Source organism: Lactuca saligna, chromosome 7, assembly GCF_052625555.1.
Source record: "Lactuca saligna cultivar CGN05327 chromosome 7, ASM5262555v1, whole genome shotgun sequence".
Classification (NCBI taxonomy): Eukaryota; Viridiplantae; Streptophyta; class Magnoliopsida; order Asterales; family Asteraceae; genus Lactuca; species Lactuca saligna.
This window is the reverse complement of record NC_136423.1, coordinates 124,138,671-124,143,474: the sequence shown is the minus strand read 5'-3', so window position 1 is coordinate 124,143,474 and position 4,804 is coordinate 124,138,671. Positions and strand designations below refer to the sequence as shown.

Below are 4,804 nucleotides of genomic sequence, written 5' to 3'. Positions count from 1 at the left end.
AAAAGTAAAGGGGGTTGTCTTTTCATTTTGTCAATCAAGAGCAAAAATTTAAGAAAAAAAAATTTCATGAAAGAATTTTACTTGGTGTAGCACTGATTTATGAGATAAAAGGTCCAAAATCTCCTTGAGTAGGTACACAAGTCCCTTTTCCAGTCCATAATAGATGAATCTCAAGGTAGTTATTTAAACCTCAACTATCACTTCCCTTGAAACATGACTAAATGAACCCCCCTGCTTCCCTTTTAATATTAAAATCTTGAAAAACCCGGTTTCCCTGAATAGTGCCCAATAACTTCAACTAATTCAGGTTCACTCCACTTTAAAGAAAGAAGTTGTTAAAGTAGACCTAAAGTTCATAGTAAATGGTGTGTTAAAAGATCTCAGAGTGTACAGACAGTAAAAAAGTATAAAAAAAGAACCTTCTAGAATTCTGCAAGAAGAAAGTTAACCATTATCGCCATCTAATGATTATAAAAAATCAAAAATTAGCATATTTTCCCCTTTATGGCCATACTTTTGGGTAGTTGCATGGTAGTCTCCAGATGTGAATTCTGGTGAGTCTTGCATGGTTGAACCATAGCCACTTTGCCCTTCTAACATAGAAGGTCCAGCTCCTTTGCTACTTGTAGCTGGAACTTGAAAAGATGACATTAAAATTTATTGAAGCATAATCTAATTCAACATTCTTAACTAATAATTTGATTCTGAACATTTTAATTTAGGTTGAATGTTTTGGATTCGAGTCTGTCATATCCATCTAATATAATGAAGAGGTGTGGATTCAATATAGGAGCAGCCCTCCTGGTCATACACGAACTACTACATCTAAATCAATTAACTACGTGAGAAGAGCACAAGAACCAAAATAAGTCAACAACACATTCAGAAATGAAAAAGATGTTCTGACTTGATATATACCTGCTATCACAACCACTTCGATTCCAGATATATACCTGCTCTCACAATTATCAGAGAATAAACTTAAGGATAATGAGCTGATGAAAGTTAGGGATAGTTAGGTAAATTCACAGGTATTTATATATACCTGTGAATTTCGCTGCCACTGGAAATAAAGGTGCTATTGACCCCACCAAAGCAAGAACGAATGACATATTTATGTTGCCTATGGCCCTTATATCTCATAGGTTTTTCCCATAACCCTTCAACATCCCACATATGAATCTCTTGTAAAAATTTATAAGCTCAAGTTTAGAGTAACTAAGGATGTATTCATCACATCCGGAAAACCCTAAGTATACAAACCTCATTCATTTTGTCTTTCATGCATTGGTCTGTTACACATTTTTAAAGTGGTAAAATTAAAAAAGCACTTTGGATAAGTCAAGAAGAAATAATACAGAAATCATGCAAGAAACATCATTACCTCTCTCTTTGTGGGATGCACGTTAACATCAACATGCTCGGGAGGCAAGATAAGTGACATATATATGAAAGGTTTTGATGCTTTGGGTAAAGTTGCAGCATAGATGATTTCAATTTCCCTCTTCAGAGCAGTACATTCGACTAATCCTTCTGTGAAAAAGTGAGGAAAAGTTAGGTTATAATAAGAACCAAAATATCAGGAAGAATGTCAATAAACTTGCACAAGTCAAAATTCAGAAGTTCAAGGGTGTCAATTATCACTCAACCACACTAAAGAAATAAGTGCTAGGGCATATTCACTTTTTTTTGTGTTACTTGTGTGTAGTTTCTCAAATTTAGAGGAGAAGGGTTTTGATGGTTTCTCAAAGTTGTGTGATACATAACACATACCATTGATGAAGAGAACCATGGTAGTCTTCTTTGTAGGGTAACTAGAGTTGGATATAAAGCCATCCATTTCAAAAACTGAAGTAGATGGATTAGCATCTGAAGGTAGCCTCTATCTTCATCAGACTGCGAGCAATTGAGACTCCATACATAGATATGATTGCATCCAACCTTGTAGACATAGCGACTGAGTGAACATCGGTTGCACCAGCTCCATGCTAAGAATCAGATAGTGGATATGTACAAGACATTAAAACCAATATTAAAAAATGTATGCAGTATGCCTCCCAAAATTATGGAACAAACAGTTATTAGTTTCAGATGCATGCAAAACAATTAGTTAAACTACTCACCCTTCAGCAGGAGAAGCTCACATTTTTATGATGAATGGCAAACCGACAAAGTAGGTCAACAATTTTTGGATAATCATCAGCAGAGTTCTGGAGAGTTTTCCTTCGTGCAATCATGTTATAAAATAAATTCTCAATCTGGTAAAAACACACACATCATCTAATCAAAAGGGGAGTAATGTCACATAATAACATAGATTTAGTAAGATCAAAATTCACCTGTCAATGAAGCTCATTACCATGGAATTCTCATTTTTTCGATTACTAATCACATATGAATGCCAAGTTGCGGAAAATGGAATGAAGCCATTAGGAATGTCAGTTGGGTTGCTCTGCATTAGCAGATATAATTTATTAGTAAAAGGAATCGATCAGCAAATGATTAGAAAAAAAGATTGAAATAGATAATTGATTGCCTGCATTGGTGTTAGGGCTTGTGTTCCCCTTGCTCTTATGCATTTTATACTTGATATTCCTCCCAAATCAATACATTCGTGAAGATACTTTGAAGCAACATTTCCACAGTGAACAGGCTGTGCAATAATTTAAAAAAAAAAGACTTGGTGAGCAAAAAAGATTATAAGTTCATGGAGATTTCAAGAATATCAGATTTGAGATTACCTTCTCACAGAATTTGCATTCCCCCTAACCGGGTTCGTTCAGGTGGAATCTTTCAAGAATATCAGAATTATGGATTCGCCATTGGAGCAATCGAAGTGCACATATACATGTTTTATGAAAAACCCTAAGTCATTGGTGTCTGAAAAAAGACTAGTCGATACCTTGTACCAAAAAACCCTAAATCGTTATGAGAGAGGAATGATGCCTGAATCACTTCGTTGAGAATCATCGAGAATAACACCGATCAAAACCCTAAATCTTCGAGGAGTTGCAGTCTCCATAAAATCCGCCGCACACAATAACAGATTCATGAAAGACGGATTCCATATGTTGATTAGGGCGGCATCAGATGGCAAGACGGTGATTCTCATGGAGAAATTTTATTTTGAGAACATGTTGAAGGCAGTGGAGATAGTATCATCGTCGTGCCGGCCTGAAGAGTCGGGGGTGGGTAAGGGGCGGAGACGATGGAGACATATATTAGAGAACAGATCGAAATGAATGTAGAAGAAGAAAGCGGTGTTTAAAATTTTTGGGGATTTCATTTTCCCTCTAGGAGGAAAAGAGAGACGCGCGTTTCTAAAAAAAATATATAAAACGACATTCATAGAAGACGCTCATTTTAGATAAAGCTCCCTCCATGTTTTTAATTTTTTTACATTAGACACTAATTTAAGGGCACGCAATAATGCGTGACCTAAATCCTTAAATTTTTTGAAGAGATAATACTTTTTCAATGTCACTCTCTTTTGCGTAACATAAATCACTGAGTGTCGTGGTTTGTGCGTCGTACAAGGTTCTTTTTCTTGTAGTGCCTTTGGGGCTTTGGAGGATCAATCCTGCACCTGATCCTTCTTTGCTTGCTGCGCCATCGGTGTACAACTTCCAAAGTTTTTTCCAACCTCAAGCTCTAGTGGGTCGACAGAGATTGTCGTTGGCAATCGCTTGATGGCATCTGGGATTTCAACCTAGAAGTCAGCAAGGGCATGGGCTTTGATGTTGGTTCTGGATAGGTATTGGATGTCATGTTCGCCTAACTCTATGGTCTACTTGGCTAGGTGTCCAGACTTTTCCGGCCTTAGCAACACTGGTTTTATTGGGTAACTGGTCATAACCTCCACCTTGTGGGCTTGAAAATATCTCCGTAGATGTCTAACTACGTAGACCAGGGCCATGTAATTTCCTTCAGGCCTCTAAGTGAATTGGGATTTGCTTGCCTTCCCTTTCCACTACTAACACAAAAGAGATAGCCTCCTCAGATGCTGCTAAGTAAATCTATAACATCTCTCCCGGGAGCGGGGAGGTGAGAGCTAGGAGTTGTTGCAGTGCATCTTTTAATTTTTGCAAGGCTATGTTCGATTCTACGATCCATTTGAATTGCTTTTTGTCTAAGCATCCTTTGAGTTTTTGGTACAAAGGAAGCGCCTTTTCTGTAGATTTGGAAATGAATCTTCTAAGCACCGTTAACCTACCGTTGATTTCCTATACTCCTTTAAGGTTGTGGGGACTTTTTGATTTGTGGAACTCTTGTAATTTGGTGGGATTGGGTAGAATCCCTTCCCTGGATACCTGATAACCATGGAATTGTCCCTCATCGACTCTGAAAGTACACTTAGCCGGATTTAACTTCATCTGCACTTTAGCTAGCGATTTGAAGGTTTCTTCCACATCTTGGAGTATCATCTCTTCGTTGTGGCTTTTAATTACCATATCGTCGACGTAGACTTCGATATTCTGACCAATCCGATTGGTGAATACGTTGTCCATCAATCTCTGGTAAGTAGCGCCAATATTTGGAGCCCAAATGACATTTTATCATAGCAGAAGGTGCCCTGTTCGGTATGGAAGGTTGTTTTTGCTTCCTCTTCTCGCTTCATTTGCACCTGGTGATAGCCCTTATATGCATCGAGAAAACATTTGAGTTGGGAACCTTCAAGCGAGTGGACTTTCTGATCGATCTCCGAGAGAGGATAGCAATCCTTTAGACAGGTGTTGTTGAGATGTGAATAATCTATGCACATTCGCCATGCCCCATTGTCTTTCCATACCATGATCGGATTTGC

The 4,804-nt window shown here is 37.9% G+C and overlaps 1 pseudogene; it reads right to left on the bottom strand.

Annotated features, from left to right (window-relative positions):
* Window positions 1–1,280: 1,280 nt before the first annotated feature.
* LOC145007205 (DNA mismatch repair protein MLH1-like) lies at window positions 1,281–4,508 on the bottom strand (annotated as a pseudogene).
* Window positions 4,509–4,804: the final 296 nt, after the last annotated feature.